We start from the raw sequence: 11294 nt of genomic DNA on the forward strand, positions 1-11294 counted from the left end.
TATTTTCTTACATGGTTCCCACTTGAGATGGGTGGATAGATTAAATACAAACTCCAGAACTAGATAAACTTTAAGTAGGAAATACAAAGGAGATGGACAGGGATGAATCAGAGGGGAAAGAATGAAGTAAAATGGATGTGTTGTTCATGGACAAGGTCCCTTGCATTTCTCTTGGCCACCTGCTCTATGCAAACAGCACAATTGTGCAGAGAGAGTAAGTCACTTCATTTAAATCTTAAGAGGACCATGAGACTAGGAGTATTTAAATTGAGGAAGGTCTTTGAGGGGCTTCACTGTCAGAGTGTCATTGTATAAAAGCATGAAGGTCCATTTGGGGGTGTCTGCATTGCACCTCCCCTTATGTCTGCTCTTGAGTTACCGGCATGGTTGGAGACTCCTTGGGTCCCTATGATGGTGGTAATCCAGCCCACTCTATGTCTGAAAGCGGGAAGTCTCTCTCCTCCATTCATCATTGAAGGCATCACTCTCATCTAGTTTGATGCCTTCTTTCTTCTCCTCTTGGTCACCTGTGCAATGTTCACAAGAGTGATGCACAATGTGTACACATTCCCAGATGTAGGGCCCAACAAACATCTGCTCCAGGTCACAGTCAGAGTCTTACACCAACCACTTTGTCTCCCAGATCTCACCAGGTTCAGACTATGTCTCTGAAGTCTTCTGAGAGACTTTGGCGCCATCCCCTATATTTCAGTATATTGAAAAATCTGAAAACTGATACTTGAGTGGATATGACAGTTGAGGAGGTCAACATCTGGTAGTTGGTACCACGGGTGATGTGCTCCATGTTCCAAATCATGTTGTTCATCATTCCAAGCATGTCTATAAAACCACCTGCCATTCCTAGCACATGAAAATACTTTCTGCATTCTTCAGCTCATCTGTTACATTTCAGAGAGAGTTCCATTGCTGATGCTGAGAAAGAGATTGTAAACAAAATCACCTGTGAGAACCCAGTCACATGCTGGTGGGCCCATCAGAAACACTGAATCTTCTGGCTTGCCATCTCTCGTGGACCAGAACATCATTTCCTCAAATGCAGGGAAAGATCCCTTTGTTGCTGTTGTCTCAACCTGTGCAAATTCAAGCACACACTTATTTGGTTGTGAATTTTAGGACCCATATGTGAGAGAATTAATAAAATCAACATTCTCCTTTCTCAGAGGTGTCTCCAGGAGGGCTGCTGCTGTGAGCTTCACCAATTTGGGTTTTGTATTATATGGTTTCGCCTCTCATTATTGATTAAATAAATAAATTCAAGGATCACGCAAGGTACACAACTTTAAAAGGATCCAAACATCTGCCCTTGAAAATATTTGAATTTTAGACTTTTGTTTGCAAGGTTGTCATGAACACCAACAAATGCAAAGCAGGGCTTTCAAAATGACTTTTGTGTTCGAGGCATATTCTTGAACTATTCATCTGTGCTAAATGCATTTTGCTTGAATTGTATGTCATGTTGCCAGAAAAGAGTTGTTTCCATGCCAACTCATTTGCAGCATGAGAAAGAAGAGGGAGGGGGGACGGGAGGGGGGACAGAATCAAAGCTACTAACATCTGGAAGATGTCAGTACTGATACAAGCCACTTGCCATGAAAGGCAAAAGACGACAGGAGGTTTTGCCAAATAAATGCTGTGTATGGGTTAGTATACTGTAAACTTGCTGCTCAACAGTGAATTATAATTCCATTTTTGGCAATATCTTGGAATGACCCCTTGTGCCAAAGATAGGTTTGTAATGAAGAGAACATAAATGCCATCCATAATTCTAATGTGCTCGCTCGCTCTTTCTGAAGATCTAAGTGGCATATTTTTATCCTAACATTCTTACCATAGCCACTCCATGTAAAGCTAAGTGAACTAGTGTTGAACTACACTTTTGTTTCCATAGTATTTCTTTCAGTTCTCCAGACTGCTGGGCCTCCTTTTATAAAGAACCAATTTATCAGCAAGATTAATGAGTGGCAATGTTTGAGTTTTCTCTTTTGTGTCCACTACAGTTTCCCCCCTCTCCCTGCTCCTGCTCCTCCTCCTCCTCTTCCTCCTCCCTCCTCCTCCTCTTCCTCCTCCTCCTCTGTTGTTTTGCCCCCAGATAGAAATAAGGTTGTTTGCTTATTACCTAAGCATCATGAAATGCCAACGGCTGGAACTCTGGTACTTGAACAGTTCACACACCTAGATATATTTAATTTTGAGACTATCCGGGAGCTGTTGTACCGTTAGCCCAATAGGAAGTGGCAGAAGCAGTAATTTTTGCTCCAAGGTGCTGAAACATTTCTAATTTTCTCAACTACAGGCTTACAACTTCATTTAATTTATATTTGTAGAGGCACAGTTATTACTAACTGAAATGTTCTGCAATACAGACGGTGGATGCAATTCGCATGCCATCACGGGGGGAAAAAATACCCCATTGCTTTTAATGGATTGAAGCTGCGTTCTGTGGATACACCTTCTCGCTTATTGTACAGTAGCAGCAACTACCCAATAAATAGAACTTTAGTTCAGATTCTGAAGAGCTTGCATTATATGTTCATGTTGCCATGTGCATAAACCTTTCACCCTATGGCCTCAAAGAAAAAAAGTTTTCCAATTCTGTTCCAGGTAGGTTGGCTAAGTAGGCAATGTCAAAAAAACAGGAAATGTGTCACCAAACAAGAGGACACAATTTGAATTAAATTGACATGTGCTAGTTTATATAGAGAGATGCAAATTTAGAAATAGCTTCTATAATTTAAATAGAAATACAATACTACTACAGTGGGCAAAACTGTGATCAAGGTGATCTGTGTGTCTTCTCTGTTATCCATGAAGAAGAAGAATCACCAACATCAGGTTTTTGTTTTTTAAGGGAGGGAGGGAGGTCTGGTTTGCAGCAACAGCAATACTGAGGGGGTAGTGGGGGCTGGCAGGGGGGAGGGGAAGACCGTGGGGTATCATGATAAACAAAGCAATGTGGAAAGGTTTTCCTGAAGGTAGTTTGGAAACCAATGACCTAAAATGTTCCATGAGAGGAAATGTATTTAGTTTGAATTAGTCAGCCATTTTTTTTTTAATGAAAAGCCCTTAAGGCTGTGTATAGAATTGGATAAAACATACTAAAAGTAGACAATAGCTTTTTAAAAAGCTTTACAAAGAGGATAATAATAATAATAATAATAATAATAATAATAATAATAATAATAATAATAAAAATTCTAACCCGCCTCTCCATCCTGATTGAGGCGGGGAACAACAAGTATAAAATACATAAAATATTAATAAAAACAAAATACACATTGTTAAAATTTCCTAAAAAACATACTAAAAACATACTAAAAGCATCCTAAAATTCCATTGGATAGGCCTGCCAGAAGAGATCAGTCTTTACAGCTTTCTTAAATGCTAAAAGACTGTTAAGTTGATGAATGTCCTCCGGCAGGCCATTCCACAGTCTGGGAGCAGCAGTGGAAAAGGTCCTCTGGGTAATACCTGTCAGCCTAGTTTTGGCAGACTGAAGTAGATTCTTCCCAGAGGACCTGAGTGTCTGGGGTGGATTGTACGGGAGAAGGCAGGATCCCGCAGGTAACCTGGACCCAAACCGTGTAGGGCTTTAAAGGTGATAACCAACAGTTTGTACTTCGCCCGGAAACTAATCGGCAGCCAGTGAAGAGATTTTAAAACTGGTATAAAAACTGGTTGTTATTATTATTATTTATTGCATTTGTATACCGCCCCATAACCGAAGCTCTCCGGGCGGTTCACATAAGGTTAAAAAAGGAGGTTCAACACTTTTGCAGCTCGTAACAATTTGCATCTGTATACATTTGCTAACTTAAGGTCTGGTATATGGCCTTTGTGACTAAACTAACTAACATAAACACAGCTAGAGAAGGGAGGCTAATGGAGGATCGGTTCACAGAAAAATTGAGCATTTTGATTATATATTGGAAAGAAAATGTTCAAGTTGTGATTCAAGCCTTTTCCCTTCTGTGGACAATATAATATTACCTGGGAAAGTAACGTATGTGTTGTTGGTTTTTGAACTAATGATTACTTTTACTCATTGTATTTATTATGATATATCAGAGTGGCATGCATTAAACCATCAATCTTGAGAATTTAGGGATTTCTTTAAACAATTTTTTTCAGGTCCCTCTTAAAGGGCAGTGAATTTTTATTTATAGTTCAGAATATTTTTTTAAAAATCATATATATATATATATATATATATATATATATATATATATATAGCCATGTATGGAATCTCAAGTAACGCTTGATGATACCAATTTTTCACTGCATTTGGATACACACTATTAAGCATTGATGCTACAGTCTATTTTTATAGGTTCCTATTATGTTCTTTTATATTCTGCAGGAAAAATGGAATTTGCTTTTGTGTGCAGGTGCATTTTATGTGCAATCTTTATTACTACAAAGCCAATTCTTGGAAAACGTGTTGCTGTTTGGAACTGTACATGCTGCTTTCTTGGCTTCCTAGCCAAGGCTGAGTGTGTGCCATGCTAAGTGTCAATATTCCATATATTAAGACCACTTAGGACTAATTTAGATTAATGTTGGCTGTCTGCTAACATTGACTCACCAGAAGCTGCCTTGGTTTGGGCGTCCTTCCCAACATGTGCCACATAGGAAAATAGCGCATGATGAAAGTCCTCTCTGGTTACAAATTTAGCATGCCAACGCATACAAACAGAGATTAAGGTAACATGAGAGAGCACCCCAGGCTTCAGCTTTAACAAATTAACTGATGGATTATGTCCTTAGAAAGTGATTGACTAAATGAGATATGTCATTTCAAAGTGCAAAGTTGCCAAGAGGCTATGTCAGCCATGCTCCATCAGCTCAATATGTTGTACTTCCCTCCAGACGTTTAATTAGGGCAAGGTGCCAACCCCTTCATCCATGGCTTTCGGTCCCTAATGATGAACAATATGACCAAGACAAAGTAGCATTTCTGCCACAAAGGCTAAAATTGATAATGAGATCCACCCTCGTCCTATTGCACAATGAGGCCATGGGATATACATGAAGACCCAAAACTATTGAAAACTCAACATGCTATGTTAGCCTTAATATTGTAAGGGCAATGTCTCATGCCTGAACCTATGTCTGATGAAACAATCAAGCCCTCAATGGGTAAATCAGCTTTCATCAGTAAGCCTATGCGGCAGGGCCTTGCTATTTACTGTTTTACTCTGTACAGCACCATGTACATTAATGGTGCTATATAAATAAATAAATAAATAAATAAATAAATAAATAAATAAATAGTTACAGGAAGTCAGATTCCGGCTCGACATCAGGAAAAACCTCCTGACTGTTAGAGCAGTACAACAATGGAACCAATTACCTAGGGAGGTCGTGGGCTCTCCCACACTAGAGGCCTTCAAGAGGCAGCTGGACAACCATCAGTCAGGGATGCTTTAGGGTGGATTCCTGCATTGAGCAGGGGGTTGGACTCGACAGCCTTATAGCCCCCTTCCAACTCTACTATTCTATGATTCTAGATATTCTCTGGCATTTGCAGGGAAGAAGCTGGGTAGGGGAGGTGGGGGTGGGATGAGTGGAAGGCAGTGCCAGCTCCAGGTTTTGAAAGCTCTTGGACAAGGCACCCTCAGTGGGCCCCTCCCTCAATGGGTCTACCATTGTCACAAACTGCTCCTGCTCCTCAACCTCATTCTCATCATTATTGCCACTTGCTTGCTTGATAGGCAGAGAGGGAGCAAGGTGGGCAGTGGCATCGTCTGCTCCTCCTTCTTGCCACTACTATCATCTGGGCCACAGTCAGAGACAGGTGAACCAGCAGGTTGAAATTAGGAAGCAACTCTTGGAAGCTCTTGTCAGTGGATCTTTGCTGGGGGTGTGGCCCCTTTGCAGGTGCCCAGCCATGCCTACACTTGATGCCAGCTCTGGTGGGAGGAGGGTGGCTTAATCCTTCCCTTGCCCACCACTTTTTCTGGAGAAACACCAACAGATACACACAGATGTTTCCTCTATCTCTTCCCCCATTCTGATTCCAGGACTGAGGTCAAGCTAAGTTGGGGGAAAGCAGCACCATATCTCAATTTCTGATTCAGATGCTTGGTGAGTCCCAAATGAAGACACAACTGTGCTGAAGTTTGTATAGCAAACCATGTCCATGGCTAGACGAGGGGTAAAGGGGTGACTATCTCGCAATTTTATGATCGTGAGATCACCGCCCTCATTTACACATGGTGCGCAACATCATGGCCGCCATTTTGTTTTTTCTTTTAAAGGAGATGGAGCTCATGAGCGCTCGTGTGCAAAACATGATTTTTTAAAAAAAGAAAATTAATTTCCCCGCTCACCCCACCCCACCCCAAATGGGCCCACAGCTCCTGAGGAGCTCTGTGCCCCATGCCCGGCTCCCGGCTCCTCACAGTTACTTGTGAGGAGCTGGGACAAACCGCAATGGTGGGCCACACTTTCCACAGTCTCGGGATAATCCCGGGACATTGGAAAAACCGTGAAAAAAGGGTAGGGTGATATCCTAGGGAAACTGAGGGGTCATCCCTCCAGGTTCCCGGGATCCCCTGTGCATCATGTGGATGCACAGGGATGATCCCAGGATGATCCCCGGGATATCACCCCATCTAACTATGCCCCATATGTTGTCAATTTCTCTTTTAGCGAGGGACTGCAGCTTCATAGTAGAGGACATTATTTGTATCCAGAATATCCCAGGATCTAGCATTTCTGCACTCAGTGTACATGGATAACTGTAACTTGGAGGTTGGCCATAGATAAATAAATAGATAATGGCAGTGGAGACTTGCCCCTCATCAGTCAAATGCATAGCTCAGTGGTAACAGCAGATGCTTTCCATGCAAAAGAAGGGAGAAAATATCTCCCTATCCACTTTCTCTACACAGCACATAATTTTATACTTCTATCATGCCTCCTCATTCTCACCCTTTTTTCTAAGCTGAAGAGCCCCAAATATTGAAACATTTCCTCCTAGGCGAGTTGCTCCTGCCCCTTATTAACTTTAGTTGCTTTTCTTCTGCCCCAAAATTCTGTATCAAAATACCCCATCTTCAATCAAACTTAACTGCAACAATATTTCTTGGCTCTCATTTTGTTGAGCTCCATTCTTCTAATGGAACGTCTCTTTTCCTAAATTCTCATGCACTTGCTGTTGAATTCAATTGGCATAACTCCATTTCTTGCATGCATTTTCATTGGTTTTTAGTTCATTGGAAAATTCAAATTTTTAAATATTCTAAATGTGGCTGTATGTTGTCACACATTTTGGCTTGCGATCTAGTCTATTTCCTCTACAGCAGGTATTCCTGGGGTTTCAATCAGACCATGTTGGCACTCTCGTCTTTCAAAAGTAAAAACTGTTTTGAGAGGATAAAAATGATTCTCTTCACCATTTCTCATTTCAGATCATTACACAGAGATCCCCCCACACCCTCTTTGGTTTATCTTCATTATCCTAATATGCTGAAGCATCTGTAATAGTGAATCAAACCTTTCATCCTTTCAGTAAGATTATTCAGTCAGTTTAGAGCTGCCTTTGCAAGGCATGTGCTTTATGTGATGAGCCATTTTGCACAAACTGGCTCAAACCCCCCCCCCCCATAAAATAAGGAGAGCCCTGCTGGATCAGAGCAAAGGTCTATCTATTCCAGCCTTCTGTACCCAACAGTGGCCAACCAGATGCTTCCAGGAAACCACAAGCAGGACATGAGGGCAATTGCCTCTCCCCAGCAACTCATACTAAAGAGGCATGTTTCTTTTGATCGGTGTCACCTGAGGCCTAGCAGGCAGCATGGATCTACTCAAAGCTCCATCCAACGAGCATTTTACTGCACGCTCGTTACTGGGCACTCGCGAATTACTCACATGATGCCGTCTGCCTCTCGCCCATCTTCTGCCCCTTCTGGCCATTATTGCGCCACAAAAAAAACCCCTGTCATTAAGTCCGGTTGCTGCTCTCTCCTACCAGACTGAATGGGGCTACTTACTTCCTGTTTTCAGGAAGCGACGGGGGCGTGGTGACAGAAGAAGCGACGGGAGCTGCGGATTTGACTAGATGTGATGGAGCTTTAAGGGCAGTCCTGTCCGCATGAGTGTTAGATCCAAATCATAGGTAACTTCCAATATAAGTCCTGCTTGGAATAAACCCATTGAACTGAATGGAACTTAAGTTAGTCTAACTTAAGTCCCACTCATTTGAATAGGTCTATTCTAACTAAGGCCACAGCTAGACATTGGCGTGCAGACAGGGGGTTCAGGGGGTTCAGCTGAACCTCCTAATCCGCCGCCATCGCCATGTTTGCCCTGCCTACGCCATAGCAGAGGCTGCAAAGGCCATTTCAGGAAGCCCAGAAATGAGGGCCTCTCTAGGCACTTCCAGGGCTTGTCAGCACTTCTTCTGGGTCGTCGCTATGGCAATGACCCAGGAGGAGCCTGAATCACTGAGCAGCAGTGCCTAGACAGGCCTCTCCAGGCTCTCCCTGGGCTCCTAGAGGCTTCTCCTTGGGCAGCAAAATGGCACCGGCCGTGCAAAGGCCTGGATCAGCACATGAGATGGGCTGGTTGGAAGGGCTTGTTTCTGGAGCCCCTGCCCCAACTTGAATGTTAATTCCTGAATCAGAGGAGAATCAGAGGAAAAAATCCCCTCCTTCTCCCTTTGCCTTGGAACAGGTAGTATTTGTGTTTCCGCCCTTCTTTCCTTCTCTCCACAAATGCCAATAACTTGACCAGGAGAAGCAAGGATAAACCATCTGCCTTTATTTTACATTTTTTTACTATCCTGTAGTAAACATGTAATATTAATGATTTTTTAAAATTAATAATCCTCTGAAACCTGTTCATGATTTAGCTTCTCTCAATTTGTTAATGAATTCCAATATACTTTCCATTTTTATAACTTGATATTTTGTGTTGCATCATTTAGAAGAAATAAAGAATGATCAATGAAGGGCAGGGATGTGAACATTTTATTTTAAAGTTTCAGTTCAATAGGAGTCCTTTTTAAATTTAACTAAGAGGAACGAAGAGTTAACAAACGTTGTAAGGAATCCTTTTGCTTTGTTTCATCTATCCATTGATGTTGGTTCGTTAAAAAAATCTGTTGCATTTGCAGTTTCATTTCATTTCATTTTTGTTTAAAATGCATGTAAGTTAATAGTCAGTGTGGTGTAGTGGCTGAAGTGTTGGACTGGGAGTCAGGAGATCCAGGTTCTAGTCCCCACTCAGCCAAGGAAACTCACTGGGTGACTTTGGGCCAGTCACAGACTCTCAGCCCAACCTACCTCACAGGGTTGTTGTTGTGAGGATAAAGTGGAGAGGAGTATTATGCATGCCACCTTGGGTTCCTCAGAAGAAAGAAAGTGGTATATAAATGTAATAAATAATAATAAAAATAGTCTTTCTAGGCTGTCAGAAGGTAGAACTCATGAATGAAACATTTTATATTATGACATAATCCATGATACAGTCTTTCCCCAACCTAGTTGGATTTGTTGGATTCCAACTCCCATGATGGGAGTTGTAGTCCAACAGATTTTGAAGGCCACAGTTAGTGGAAGGTTGCAATAGTACATTTGTTGCTGTCATGTGCTTGATTGATTTTCAGTTTCAGTGTTTTTATGTTTCATTGTAAACTAGGAACTTTCCTGTAGGGTGCGTGAACCTTTCCAGAGGAGTAACTGTCTTAATCTGTTGTAGCTTCCAAATTTTTACTGTGAAACATTCCCTACCCTCCACGCACCAGGAGTTAATTCTGGCAGTTCACAATAAATGGTAATACTTGCTGTTGAATTCTAAGGAGGTTATAGGTTATCTCTTAGGAACAGAGAATGCTGTGGTCAGGTGTAAATTAATTTTCTAGGATGCTACAGTAATTTTTTCTTGTAACAGAAACTTTCTAATTGGAGCTCTTTAGGAAAAAAAATACTGAAAACTGGACAGATATTTTCTTTTCATGATCCCATCTCTCTTCTTGCTTTAATTCCTTTCTGGGTTTTTTGGAGGGACACTGGCAAGTTTGCAATGTTTAGGAGAAAATCACATTTTATTCCTGTAGTCATGCCGGTGTGATAAGTTAAAGGCACAATCTTCTGCATATTTAGACGAGAAAAAGTCCCACAACTCCCAGAATCCCCTAGCATAGCTGGCTACTGGGAGTTTTAGGGCTTTTTTCTGTCTAAACATGCATAGGATTTACCTTGAGTGAGTTTAGTATGGGAAACTCTGCACATATATGGAAACATGAAAAAAATGAACAGGGTTGCCATTATTATTATATTATTATTGCTGTAGCATCAGAAATGTAGCAGCTGTGCAATGTGGAAGTGAAATGATGCATTTTAAGATATAAAAGGGACTGTAAGGCCATTACATCCAGCATCCAAAATTGCTTAACAATACCATTGTAAGCTGGTGCCTGTCAGGGCAGAGAGGTGCCCACCAGTCAAACACTGCATTTTGCCATTGTAGGCAGTGAGGCTGCTTGCAAGGGGTGAGCAGGTACCCTGGCTGCTGACATGTTCAATAGAGTGCCAGAGGCCTTCCTCACCTGTTGCTTCTTCCAAGCTAGCTCAGGTTTTGCTGCCCAAAAGGGATTTGAGCACTGATGTTTGGACTAGAGGGCAAGGTAATATGTGAGTGCATAGTGTAGCTTGGCTTGGCTTGTTTGAGTGTGTCTGGGTCTCCTCGGTTCTAACAGCATCTTTCTGGAGTGCACCTGCTAGTTGCATGATCCATGAGGCCAGGCTCTGGTGAGTGCATAGTCCTCCTTGACAGAAGGGGTTTGCACTTGCTAAAGTAATGCGAACAGATGTGAAGAAGCAGAGGCACACCTTGTTCTTTTGTGTTCAAAAGCCATCAAGTGTCCTGTGGCACCTTGAAGACTTGCAAACTATGTTCACCTTGTGTGTGACTGACAACGTGCTCCACAATTGTAGAAACCTTCCCCTCTTAACAACTTCCCCCCTTCTCTGTCAATGATCCGGTTTTGTGTTTCTAATTATGTTTATGTTAACACTTTGGGATTGCAGGCCCTGTTGCTGTCTTTATATGTGCCTGTTTATCACTTCAGCCAAAAAGTAGTATTCAGAGTCTCCGTTTTAAAATGTGTATTTTTAAAGTACAGATTACTTGTTAATTAAAAAAATACAGTTTACTTCAGTTTTCGTTTATTTTGTTTGTTTGATGAATGAAAAAAGTCCTTTATTACTGTATATTCAATCAATGTTTACCTTAAATGTTCACCTTAAAAAATGTTTACCTTAAAAAAA

At 41.6% G+C, this 11294-nt stretch overlaps 1 pseudogene; it reads right to left on the reverse strand.

The window, feature by feature from the left end:
* Window positions 1-432: 432 nt before the first annotated feature.
* Window positions 433-1043, reverse strand: LOC134402888 (myeloid leukemia factor 2-like; annotated as a pseudogene).
* Window positions 1044-11294: the final 10251 nt, after the last annotated feature.

Source organism: Elgaria multicarinata, chromosome 1 (assembly GCF_023053635.1).
Source record: "Elgaria multicarinata webbii isolate HBS135686 ecotype San Diego chromosome 1, rElgMul1.1.pri, whole genome shotgun sequence".
NCBI classification, from domain to species: domain Eukaryota; kingdom Metazoa; phylum Chordata; class Lepidosauria; order Squamata; family Anguidae; genus Elgaria; species Elgaria multicarinata.